This window comes from Zosterops lateralis (genome assembly GCF_965231275.1).
Source record: "Zosterops lateralis genome assembly, chromosome: 11".
NCBI lineage: Eukaryota > Metazoa > Chordata > Aves > Passeriformes > Zosteropidae > Zosterops > Zosterops lateralis.
In genome coordinates this window covers 216380-230040 of record NC_139771.1, presented here as the reverse complement: position 1 = coordinate 230040, position 13661 = coordinate 216380, and the positions used below count along the sequence as shown (strand labels likewise).

At 42.1% G+C, this 13661-nt stretch overlaps 1 protein-coding gene across 2 annotated transcripts in view; it reads right to left on the bottom strand.

The window, feature by feature from the left end:
* The window catches only part of ARHGEF3 (Rho guanine nucleotide exchange factor 3), a gene marked incomplete at its 5' end in the record, with an annotated part of 107906 nt that extends 99548 nt beyond the window's left edge, over window positions 1–8358 (bottom strand). Inside the window, one exon of one of the 2 annotated variants that reach the window (XM_083869373.1) lies at window positions 8272–8358. Of the gene's footprint in view, window positions 1–1501; window positions 1530–8271 lie in introns of those variants that run through there. The other variant, XM_083869375.1, reaches the window with a different exon arrangement.
* Window positions 8359–13661: the final 5303 nt, after the last annotated feature.

The following is a 13661-nucleotide window of genomic DNA, read 5'->3' as shown; positions in this document are numbered from 1 at the left end:
TAGACTTGAACTTAATGGCATAGTCAAGGTTCATGATGAAACTTGAAGGAGGAAAACACATCTATCATGTTCCCTTTTAAAAACTTGAAGGCAGATGCCAAGACAAGTCAATGAATATTAATTTAAGAGACTGCATTCTGTTCCTCAGCCTCTGCACACTGAACCTTGCCTGTTCCAGATAAGAGATACCCTCTTGAAGTAGGTGCTGTCGTGGAGATTGTGCTGTGCTTGTAACAGCAGAAAGTGGGCAAAACAGAATTGCAGAACAAAAACACAGGAAAACAATGCCAGAGAGTTTATCTATAGCAACTAAGTTTATCACTACTCTCTGTCTTACTGAGGAAGCCTGAAGAAACATCCTTGCCAGTTTTGATGAGATATCTGAAATTCAGAATATTTCCTCATCTATGACCAAGTATAGGTTGCTTAACACTAGAGTCCCCAGAGGGAAACATGAACCCTAAAATGCTCTTATATTATCTCTTCTATGCTTCCAGTAAAAATACTAATTCTCTATTAAGCCTTATCAGTCCATCTGCCTTAGAGTAGAATCTTACACCACATAATGGCAGCGAAAAGCCTAGCAGTGGTAAGCCACTAGCTCAAATACATACAAGTGTGTTATATTTAAGTATATTTTACTCATTCGTATTTAATTTTGGGAGTTCTGCAATTGCCCTTAAGTGGACAAAAAACAAAGCTGGGGGAAAGGCTCTAGTACAGCACAGAACTCAAACCCCCGAAGACCTGCACAGAACAGCACTGCAGGATCGCTTGAACAGAAAAACATGATAAGGTTCAAGAAAAGAACTGAAATCACAACACCCCACAGGCTCAAACCTGACTTTATATCTGGAAGAATGGGGTAAGTATTAGCCAATCTTGTTAAAATTGATTCCCTACACAAAGCCCATTTTCTCCTCTGCCTTTTTTCCCCCCTCCCCTCGTGTTATTAAGTGTAGATACACTTTGATCCTCAGGCTAAAAATATTTTTTGCCTTTCCCTGGACACTTTATTTGTATCTCTAGACAAGATATTCACAGTAGCCATAGTTAAAAAAACAACATATCATTCAACAGCTGTTCACTACAGTTAAAGCAAAAATAATTAATATCTTCTGATGAAACATGTTCCCACAGTTCCTCACCCTCACTAAAATGCTTTGCATTGTTGAAATAGTATCTTATTATACTTAGTTGATAGGAAGACTGTGGGGGGAAAAAAATCTTTTCTGAACTCTAAGAACCCTCAATGCAGAAACTATTATTCTTTTCAATGAAAAAGAAGGCAATAGCATCACCATGTAGCGGGTAATAATGTGCATCTACTACAAGGAAAAAAGATGTGCTACCCACCATCATTCTCTGAAGAAAATGTCTTTATGCTCACAAAGCCTAAAGAACCAGTTAGCAGGTGTAGTGTAACAACTCTGAAGAGACTATTCCCATTTCCTCACTAACTGCCTAAAATCTGCTATTTCTAGTGAATGAACATATTTACCCTTGCACTGGTTTCTGAAAAGCAACGTTTCCACACCCAAAGTCAGCAAACACAAGTATCTCCCATCTCAATAGCACCCAGCTCCCGCCCTAGGCAAACAGTTTGTTAAAGGGCACATTTAAACTTTAAACCAAACTTCACTATTTAACTGTGTAATGAAAAATTCTAAGAACAATCTTTTCTTCAAACTGATTTTCAAAGACTCTTAGATACGGCTGTTGCACAACATTTTTATGCCACTACAGCACACTTCAGTGAAACCAGGTGAAAAGTCAAGAAGCTCTTGAAGAATATTTCAAAGTAACAGCCAGTGCTGAGAATTCCAGTTTGTATAACTGCTTCAATTCAAGTCATCCATGCAGCACACCATAAACTTGGTCTCACACACACCATGGCTATTTCAAGTTTTGACCTCAAAGAACACATGTGGCATATTACTTACCCTCTTGGAGTCTAAAAATGCACCCGATGCTCTAAAGAATGATGATTTGGAGGACCTTTTCAAATACCTATTTTTGAGAATTGTTATTCCTGCTCTAAAGGCATCCTATTAAAAATAGGATGTCCTCTTTAGAAGTGCAGTTAAATTTTATATAGGTACTTTACAGAAGCATATATACAAAGATATTTGGAGGCAGCAGTTTAGAGAACCACATTAGATGCTGCACATTTTGGTGAATATGTCAGAACTCTTCAAGGTGACAGGGAAGCAGCTTTAAAGTAATGGAATGATCCTGCTTCACAGCAAGTGTTGAGTTTGGCTACCTCTCCCATAGACACACAGTGCTATAAATAGTGAGATAGTCCATCCACAATATAGAAAAGACAATATTTAGTTTTGAGATAGCATGAATGTTGCACTTATTCTCAGCACAAAGTACCTGAAAAGGTAAAAGACAACTATTAAATAAATAAATAGATCAAAGTTCATTCCAGGTTGAAGCCAGAGTACTGGCATGAGAGTGCTCCATACTGGAGAAATACACCCCAGTATGACACGACACTTGTCAACAGAACCAGTCCATTGGTCAACTGAACCTTAGCTCTTTTTCCCAAAAAAATACCAGAAGAAATGGAAGGCAACCAATTACGTAATCCATCTAACATTACCGTCAATGGAAGCTCCCGGAGAACTTTCTCAGCACCAAAGAGAGGAGAGGGTTACAACTCAGACAGCTTTCAGAACCATTCAAATACATTTATATGGAAAGACAGCAACATCAGGGACACCACAGGCAGGCACATGCACATGTTCTACTCACAAAATAAACACTGATTTTCCTAAGCAGGTTAAGTAGGTTACTGCTCAGGAAAGAGCAAGAAAGAATTGAGAATGCTGGTTCAGTTTGTCTTGCACATCAGCATATTATATAATACTGTCCATTGCTGCCATGAATACAGGAGAGCAAGGACTCATCCACACTCTCCAATCCACAGTTATTAGGAGCTGCCAGTGGTTTCAAGTGAAACTTGAGCAGTGCAGGGTACAAGAGGGAATGTTTGTGACCTTTGTTGTCACTTTCAGGCATGGTAGTTGATTGCCATATCAATAAAATAAAATAAAAAGTTAAAGCTTCAGTAAGTACTCTTGTACCCTAAAATGTGCAACCAAACCTCCCATCTGATTAGGACAAAATTTAACATTATGAAAGACCTGCAAAGACTTCAACAAAGCATTTTAAAGAGAAGGTTTAAAATGCAGAAGATACACACAAAAATGAAATATAGTTTAAGCAGAGTACAGAGAACAGTAAATATTTTACTCTATTCAACACACACAGATATCAAGAAATTTTTTTGTCATTGATGTTGAAATTACATGTGTCATCATGAGAGAAATCTCTTTCTCTCTGGACTAAAAGATCCAGATGTTCCTATTTCAAGTCTCTGGCTTCAGCACCAGACAGCAAACAAAACCTATCCCTTCTATCAGTATGCAGGGAGATTTCTCCAGCACTTCCCATTTCTCTACCCTTTACCCCTCTCCAAGCTTTTATTTCTTTTTGGCAAAGCAAGAAAACAAAACACATCAGGATAACAATGTAGCCTCCACTGGTTAATGCTAACCTTTGGTAATTTTAACATGCAAAAAGTTAACTGACTTCTATCATAAACCATGATTTCAAATGCAAATACAACTACTTTTCAGCTAAACATATTGTATTGTGTTTTGCAGTTGACACTATGCAGGAAAACAATATTGAGAGGTCCTTTCCAAAGAATATGAGTATTTATGTTCCCAATTTAGTGACTCATACAACCTGAATTTGAGATTTATTTAACTCTATCCTCTTCAAACTTCTGTATTTGAAAGCAAGCACTAAGTTTCTATTCAAAAGTTATAACAATAAAACACAGACTTTTTTTCTATTTTTTTTATCTAGATTTTATCTAGAAGAAAACTACTTCCAGAAGTATCTTTTTGCTGCTTCTGTAAAGAATATTAAAAGGGCTATACAAAGCTAAGTCAATTTAAGGAACAACTTACTAAACAAAATTATGCATTTTCTGAAGCTAGCACTGAAATGAAACCTTTTTCATTGTAAAGACAGACTCAGAACAAAAAAGAAAAATGAGATACAGCATACATGCTCAGTATAAAATTAATGCAACCACTGTCCCTTTTCTTCTCATTCTTCTCATCCTTTCAGCATATCTCTGCTTCCCTCATAATAAAGACATTTATTCTCACCAAAAATACATTAAGAACAAATGAAAACCAAAGGAAATACCATGACAGTTGAGAAAAATACAATTTTTCCCTTTTCGCATTTTTCCCTTTATCAGAATCATCACTGCCAGGAAATGGCAGCAGGTTAAAATTTTATCTGCCTGGAAGGGAGTCATATTTTCTGCCTAAAATTAAAATGATGATGCTTTCAGCCTACTGTCTTAATAAGCATGATTATTTTATTCAGGATTATTGCACAGTTTAATACACTTAATTGAAGTTTGTCAAGTTTGCTTTGCATTTACATTCTTGGTTATTTAATACATTGAAAGGCAGACAGAGTTGTATTGCCCTAAAATTGAGTCTTTACAACTTTTCACCTGCAATTGCTAAGCACAGTCAGAATCCAAAACTACATGGGAAAGTTTTTAGAATTCAAGCCTACATGGGAAAGTTTCTAAGACCACCCCTCCACACAACAATCAACTCACTTGATTGAGTTGGTTTTTTTTTCTTGGCTATTATTTACTTATCTATGGAGCATCAACAAATGTTAATTTTGACAGCACCTACTTCTGTAGGCAAAGCATTTTAGGGCTCATTCTCACCCAAGAACCTCACTGTCCACAAGAGGATACCAGGCCTGGGATGTTCTCATCACTGCACATGTCCATACAAATGTGCTGGTGCTGCAATTCCTACCTGCCCTTAACCTCTCCCAGGTCAAGGCCATCCACAAGCACAAGGAGTCAGTCACCCCCAAAATACACCCTGTGCAAACAGCTGGTTGTCATCTTCAGGAAACAGGTGATAGTCCAGACAAAACCTTCTGAAGGAACACCACATGGGCACACAAGTCGCATTTAAAATAAAACCAGAAGGATTCCTGATACAGTACACTCAGTGTAGTGGATATACTCTTCTCCTAGTTATAATACTGAAAATTAATTTAGGAGAAATGGTGAAGTGTTTAAAATAAACAAAAAAAAAAATGCACTTCTCATTAACAATTAAAATATCTGGAAGATGATAGCAGCAGAGCAGCTGTTCTTGTTCTACAGAAACCACACAAGTCCAGATAATTCTTGCCAACTTTCCAAGTTTATGCAAGCTTCAATGGTATAAAAGCCAATTAACTTTTTTGAATGGAAGTTGTACCACACATTGATTACACCTGCAGAGCTATGAGGGCAACTAGAGGACTGTGAGGGGTAATCAACTCTACAGAAAGGGAAAATGTAAAAACAACAGTATGGGGCACCTTTCTAGTTACATTTCTGATTGCATATATAATGATTTAACACAAAAGGCCAAAACCCTCTTTCATTGCCAAGAACATAAAGCTGCTGCTTCTTGACCAGTTTAAACAATTTTTTTGGAGGGAATTGCTACATTTTACTGTTAGCCATAGATTCAAGCACTACCCTCAGCAGTGGTCGGGGTAAGACACGAACGACTCCTCCAGGCACGGAGCAGCCTCCCCTCGGGCTGTTCATCCGCACGGGATTGGGAAGTGAATGAATTGTACACACCCCCTTGTGTTTAGGTATTAACAGCCCGATCCTTTCGCCAGGAACCCTTTCAGCTGATCCCGAGCTGTTCCGAGCACCTGCGAGTTAATCATTGCCTCACATTTGGGTACTCGACAGCACATCCCGGCACGTTCTACCCCGGCTGGCACTAGAGGGGAGAACAGATTGTGTGCGTTTGCATTTCCCTGTGTTACATTTGGGGGTGGAGACCACGGCAGCTACATGCTAAATAACCATTTATTTCAGAATAGTTACTTCAGAGCTGTTACAGAAAAAAACAAAGCAGGACGTGCCTATTAATCACACACTACTGGAGCGTATTTACCAAGTCCTTTATTTTCTAATTTTTTTAGCTACTACATTAGAGTAATCTCACACACTCCTAAAGACTTATGCAAGGTTTCAGCCGTTTGTTAATTCCAGATTTCAGATGACCCGAACAACTGGAATCCACAACATATCCCCATAAACTGAGAGGCACACTTTGGTAACAAAGCAGACACTTAAGAGGCTAGTTGAGTTAAACAAAATAGTCTTTCACAAACATATCATTTGTCAGTTTCCTCTCCATATTTCACAGGAAGAAAATGGCAACAAATTATTTCTCCAAACACAGCTCTCACTCATACACCGAGTGTAAGTTGTCTTCAATTAAATACAGCACCTACACAAAGTACTCCAAAAGGATTCTAAATACATTCATTACAGTATTTGCAGCAGCAGGCAGATGCTCCCACAGAAAAAACCCAGAAAAGCCTTTCATCAAAGGAGATCGTTCAAAAAGCTAAGCCACTGAAAACTTACAAATAAAACTCCAGGATAAACAAAATTTAAGAGGTCAGGTTAATTTTCTTTAACACTTAAAGCAAGAGATTTAAGATAGGAAAAAAGACACACTCAGGAGCTTTTTAACACAGGAAAAAGCTCCTGAGTCAATATGAAAGTATTGCACATGAATTCCCGAGGAGAAGCAGGTATCACCCACTTCAATTCATGAGCAGCAAAACAAAATACTTTTGTTCAAGGCCATGTGGTCTCAGTGGCAGCTTGCTGGAAGCAACTCTACATAATACACCTCCAAATTATGTGCACATACAACTCCCACAACTTGGAACCACGCCAGAGCAACTGTCTACACAAAAACAGTCCTGAGAAGAAGTGAGCTATTGAAAACAGAGTGGAGGTCTGCGAGAATGTGCAGGGAATGATACTGAGTGTTACAGTGTCTTGTCACGAGGCCCTGTCACACTGCTGACCCATCCACACACACCGCTCCGACCGAGAGTGAATGACGTCTCTGTTCAAAACAATACATTTACTGAAATTGGCTAACAAATATTTATTGAGAACAGGTATCATACCATACATACGAAAAATTTAAATAGAAGGACTGAATCCAGTAAATGACAAGACAGAGATACAGCCGTGCATCCTCTTACTTCATCTGGACCAAGGTAGATCTGTTTCACACACTCTACTATCTACATTCTGCAAGCACTATTATTCTTCATTGGAGCTAAATACTTAGCTCCATTTGGTTCCAAATCCCATGGGTTCTCCTATTCTGAACTCAAATTATGTAGATACAACATCCACCTCACTTGTTGCACTCGGCAGACCTCCCTACGTACTACAGAACTAAGTATGCAACCAAAGTAATTCCATAGCAAGCGTTTGAGGATGAGGGAATTTCCTTTGCCCTTTAACTGTGAAAATGTACTAGAAGATTGAGTCGAATTTCTGGCGTGAACGTAAATAGTTCCGCAGTAAATCCCAGCCCAGCACGACATGAGCAGCAGCGCTCGGAGCCCGCAGCCGGCAGGAACCGCCCCGCGCCTTTACCTGCGGCCCGCGGATACAGAGCTGCAAGCCCGCGCTGCGACCCACCGCAGTCCCTGCGGAGCCCTGCTCTCCAAGTGTAACTCATTACGCTCCCTGTTTGTTTTTTTTCCACTCTCCTTTCGGCCCGAGCCTCCCCCACGTCCTTCCCCGAGGCGGGGGCCGGGCGGGCGGAGGGAAGGGCCGGGAGCCGCTCCGGGCCCCGCCAAGGCAAACAGCAGCGCGGGCACGGCTGCTCCGTGACAGCCACCGCGGGGCTCCAAGGAGGCCACCGGCTCCGGGCACCGCGACCCTTCCCTCGAAACGCACGCTGGAAGTTCTTCAAAAGCACAAACAAATAAAGGCACCCGAGAGAGAGCGGGCCGAGGGCCCGCCGGGCCCGGAGCCGCCCCCTCTAGGCCCCTGACGGGCAGAGCTGGAGCCCGCGCGTCCCGCACCGGCCCGGGCCTCCCCTGCCCGGGGCACCGCGGAGCGGCCGAGGAGCCGGAGCAGGACCAGCCCCGATCCGCCCGGCAGGAGCTGCCGAGAGTCCCCTCCCGACCCGCCGTGGCACCGCCGCTACCGCTCCGTGATGAGTCCCGTCAGGCGCGACGGATCACCCCGGACGAGCTCCACTCAGCTCCGCCGCTGCCGCCTCCGGCTGCCCCACAAGAGCCGAGCCCGTCCAGCCCTGTGGGCAGCGCCCACCTGCAGCCCCGCCGGAGCCCAGCCCAGGGGACAGCACTCACCTTGCGCCGCGCTGCTCCCGCTCTCTCCAGGCATGCGGCTGGCGGAGCTGCCGCCCCGGCCCGGCGCCAGCGAGAAAGGGCTGCGGAGGGTGGCCACGGGGAGCCGGAGGCAGCGGCCGGGACTCAGTCCCGGGGCTGCGGGCGGCTGTCACGGCAGGCAGAGGGAGGGGATGCCTCTCTGTATGTTTATTCGCCTCGCCCCATCTCCCGCCCCTCTCCGCCGGCGCCGCCCTGTTCTCCGCCCTCGCCGCTCCGGCTCCTTTCCCGGCTTCAATCTGCTCCTGGGCTGTGCGTCCTGTCTTTCTCTTCCCTTCTGGTCCCCTCCGCACGGCTCATCCCGGTGCGGGGCCGCTCGGGCCCACAGCAACCGCCTCTGCAGCCCCGACCGGCCCCTGTGCTGCCCCGGCTCCCCCGTCCGCCGCCTCCGGCCCGGGGAGGGTGAGGGAAGCCAAGCTGGGGTTAGGAGCAGCCAAGGAGGCAGACCGACCATAGACAGGCAAAGAACATGGTGCTACGCTGAGTCTCAAAGGGGATTAACATCAAGCGACCAGGAGTAGGTCCCACTAGGTTAAAACCTTGGGGAAAATAGCGACAAATAATGTACAGATGGTAACAGGCATGTGTGTTTTGGACAAAATAGTAGTATGGAAATACACTTAAAAGACCTATTGACCTGGAAAAATATAGGGATGTGAAGATGGAGATAGGTGATGAGCACTTTAGATGAGGGACTCTTTCTAGTTTGTTTTTGCACTGTGCCTGGTAACGATCATCTTATTTTCTGTGACCGAAGTCAGTATAATAATAATAAATACTAACAATTACATCACTTAAATTCAAATGAAATGTAGGTGGAAGGTCTCTCACAGTAGTAGCATTGCCAATATAAAACAGCCAATGGAAAAACAATAATAAAGAAACTCATCACATTTTGTAGCCCAGACACCAGAAGCATTTTACAGCAGAATAACTAACAGTTAACTATGGTTTGGCCTTACTTTCTAAACCAACATCTTGCAAGGAGATTTCATCTCTCAGTTATTTCTAATTGCTGAGGATAGGCATGTGGTTTGGAAGAGACATATAGACATCAGACCTTGCTTTAAGTAAAGATCTGTGATTCCATGTCATTTCTTCAGGTTGGAATACTAAAGTAATCTCTAAATTCCTCACTGTATGAAAACATTCTGGAATTAAAATAATATTTAAAGAAACTGGTTCTTAAGGTGAATTATTTTTAAACTGGGGACAATTCAGCTGGATAATAGCCATCAAGATACCATAGTAGTTTTACATAGTAGTTTACAGCTGCAGTTTTTCTCTGCTCCTAAAGCAGCAATTCACATACATTACACAGGTGTGTGGAGAATTGGCACTTCTCTTGCCCTGTGGCAGTCAGGGATTTATGTTTTAAGCAACACCAAGTTATGGGTAAAACCTGGGCTCCCAGCAGCATTGATGTAATTAGCAGAATGGAGAAATCTGTCAAGTTGCTGAATCTGATAATTTCTGATGGGTTCCTGAAACATGAAGCCTTAGTCACAGCTGCAGCCAACAGACATCCCACCCACCCCTGCTTTGGCAGTGCCTGTTATAAGAGCAGAGATGCACAGGCTGTATGTCCATTCTTTATCCAGGACTTACCATGTCTGTCATGGAAAGTGGCAGTTCCAGACCCCCGTTTTAAAGCTTAATTTGATATTCAAGATCAGGAAATGTGAAGAGATGCTCTGTTTAGGGACCTTTAACTTTTAGGATATTTTATGTGTCCATAAATTTCCACTTATGCACACAGGGAATGACTAATTAGTTGATGTAACACGTATAATTATATAACAAGGTGGAATCTGCTCAAACACATCAACTAAAAACATTGTCCAGGGAGACTGAACACTTTTCAGTAATTACTAATTTGTATTTCCTGGGTTTGAAGATTATATATTATATAATGTAATTTGTAATTGTTGTTTGTTCAGCATTTTAAAATCATAGCAAGCATGGGATTTTCTTTAGTATGCAAGATACAAAATTCAACTGTTAAATGCATTATTACTTCAGTCCAAAACATTATCTTAAAAACACAGTCATATCTGACTGTTATACTTTAAAAAAACCCAAAAACTTTAGCAAGCCAATTCAAGGGTAAAAGCATGAATATTCAAATAAATGTGGAATTTCTCAGGCTTGGAGCCAGTCTAAGCAAAGAGAGGAAAGTTCAGAAACACAAATCCTGCCCTGTTTTCCTGATTCACTGTCACTGGTATTCCCATTCTACCCTCAGCAGCTGAGCACTGTCCAACTCTCCAACAAAGAGATGGTGACTTCCTTCCTAACACCTAAACACACCTTGGCTTGTTTGCAGAAACTACAATAAAGAGCAGTTTCCTTTCTGTCAATGACTCACAGCTTTTACGGGTACGTCCCCTCTATTAGACATTGCTAAAGACAAGTAGGTCTAATTCTATTCTCACTTTTAATTATTTTGAAATAAGTATGATGTAACTGACAGCAATTAAATAACTCCAGATTTTCATCAAAATTATTAAGGAGTCATTCTTGCAAACCAGGTTCTCATCAAGCAGTGCACTTCCAGAGGAATAGTACCAAGGATTGCTATGGGGCTGAAACACGCCTCTGCAGAGTCTGCCCTGAGGTACCTCACACTTCAGAGGTCTCTGTGGGGTGTTGTAAAGGAAATAAAACATTGCTTAATGTCTGCCACAAATCTACCTCTTCCTTCTCCTGCAGTTCTTGCTGTGCCCCTCTGTTTCCCACATGCTCCATCAGCAGATGATTTGCTGCAGTGGTGCCAGAGAACACTGGGACACGAACCAGTGCCCACCACCAGTGTGGCTCCATCACACAAGTTATTGCTGAACACCAAAGCTGCAACAATAATCTCTAACCAAATACATTGATTGGTCACAGACTGCTCAAAGAATCGCCATTATGGCTCAAGACCAAGACATGAAACTCTGTGTTTTGCCTTCAGCGGACACCAGCTAACCTCTATTCCCAAGTGACCTATTTCCTATACCTTATCTAGTCCCTACCCAGTTCTCATGTAATATGAGGACAATAACACTTGCTCATGGCTTGTATGTGACCAGCTGTGCACTTACAAAGAAAAATCTGTCTGATCTATGTCCCACTTCCATCACTAGTATCTAATTTCCTAATCAGGCCCATTGAGATTGGTTAAATCACCTGAGAAATAAAGCATTACTAAAAAGGGAGTGGCCACTGCCTTCTGGAAAGGCCTAAAGAATGTTGCAAAAAAACACTTTTATATCAAGATTACAGTTCTACAACTTTCACCAGAAATTGTTTTCACCAGACAGCTTGATGCCCTGAAAAGATTCCTGGCACTGGTTTCCTCAATGTAAAATCCTTCTGGGAACTTTTTTCCTTTAAGACCGTTTAGTTTGGTGTGGCGGTGCATTTTTTGATTCCATCAGTTTGTTTGTATTCATGATTTACTCTTGTATTGTTATATGTAAAATGGTTCGTTCCATGTACCCCCCGTGCTCCTCCCCTACTTGGTTTCACCATTGTCACAGTTACCTGTCAATCTTGTGCCATGTAACCCCGGGTCCGTCTGTCACTGCAGGGCCTTGCCCAGAGTCTGGAAAGTTCCAGGGAGAGCCTCGAGTGATTGGGCAGGATCCCAGCTTCCCCCTCCCACTCCCTTGTGATTTGTCATTGTGTATGGCCATTATGTTCCAAGCCACGCCCCTGTTGTTGCAATTGGCCCAGAGCAGAACCCATCCCCCTATTCCGCCCCCATATAAAAGTTACTGTAAGGTGGTGCTCCTGGTCTCTGGTGAGGCAAACGCCCTGAGCTGATGTCTCCTCAGCCGGGGGTCCCAATAAACTCAGTTTGGTGCGCCCTCTCCAGTCTCCTCTTCATTCCTGCGACAGTCGCACTCTGCTTCCTGCTGAGCCAGGACTCACAGGGTTGTGCAGGTGTCTGAGGACACTGAATTAATCACACCTTGCTGGCCAGGGCCAGCCAGGGGCAGAAGATGCTGACACTGCGACAGTCTGGCAACTATGTGAAAAATAAATAAACAAGCCCATTCTCCGAGTGTTTAATTTTCCCTTTTACTATGCAAGGCATCTGATTTGACAAGTTTAATCCTCTGTAATTGGCTTAGAAATATATATATATATATTTTTTTTAACCATGAAGAAGGTGACTTGTGCTTTTAGGTTTGATCTGTTTTTTTACTGTAGTGTCAAAGGTAATTAAGAATTCCTGGTTTGCATTTATTGGAAGTAGTCAATATTCCAATGAAAGACTTTAAAGGTTAATTTAGTTTAAAACAGAAAAAACACTGTATCAGTTTCCCAAGCCCTTGGTATACTCCAGGGTTCTATGGCTATTAAGAAATGTAATATCAAAGAAATGGAAGAAATGTTGTGTTCCTAGGAAAACGCATTATGATTATCAATAGCAAAGTATTTTAGGTTGAGTTAACCTCATCGTAAACCTGGCTGGCAATTACAAAAATTGAGAGCAAGTTTTGTGAGCAGTTTGCTGTTGGTTTACAATTAAAGGGTTAATACAGAATTTGCACAGGGAGTGGATGTGTTAAAAAGAGTTAAGAATTATGTGAAACCACAGGCACACACAGTCCCTGTGGAGAAAAAATGCAAAATTGATGGACTGCCATGAAACAAACTTACCTGACTCATATAATCCACAAGACTGCCTCTCTTCAGGCAGATCTTTTTGCATACCAGTAGCAACTAAACAGCTAGAATTCCAACTAAATCAGCAGCCCAACAGGAGGACAGCATTCCATACACTCACCCACGCTAGTTCCATCTGCCATCTATTGCCAGGGCCTGTGACCCTACCAGGAGAGTCTGGAGAAAATCTGATTTTTGTAAATCAGCCTTGACTGTTACAGCTTTAAGTCTTTTTATTACCTGAAAATAAATTACCTAAAGAAATTTCTTCAGATGATTTCTTCTTGCATGGATTTTTACTATGATTAACTATTAAGGCTATTATATTATAAATTATTTTATCTAACATTATATAACTAGATTCCCTTCGTTTACCTGAGCAACATATGGAATCAGAGTGGTTTCAAGGCTAACCCCTAAAATTAGAGTTTGCAGGGTTCACTGACTGGAACAGTGCTTTGAAATCAGCTGGATGAAAAAAAACCACATATAAACCTCAAATAATTATCACGTCCTCTTTGACAAAATTAATCCAGTCCAGGTTATTACAGTTTTGTGGATAGGTTTCACTTGGCATGCAGAACAACCATGTGCTGCTAGGAGACCTTCAGGGGAGGATATAGGAAAAAAATTACATAAAATCGCATTAATGCAATTTTATTAAAAAACAAAATCTGACCCAGTCCATCCTGTAC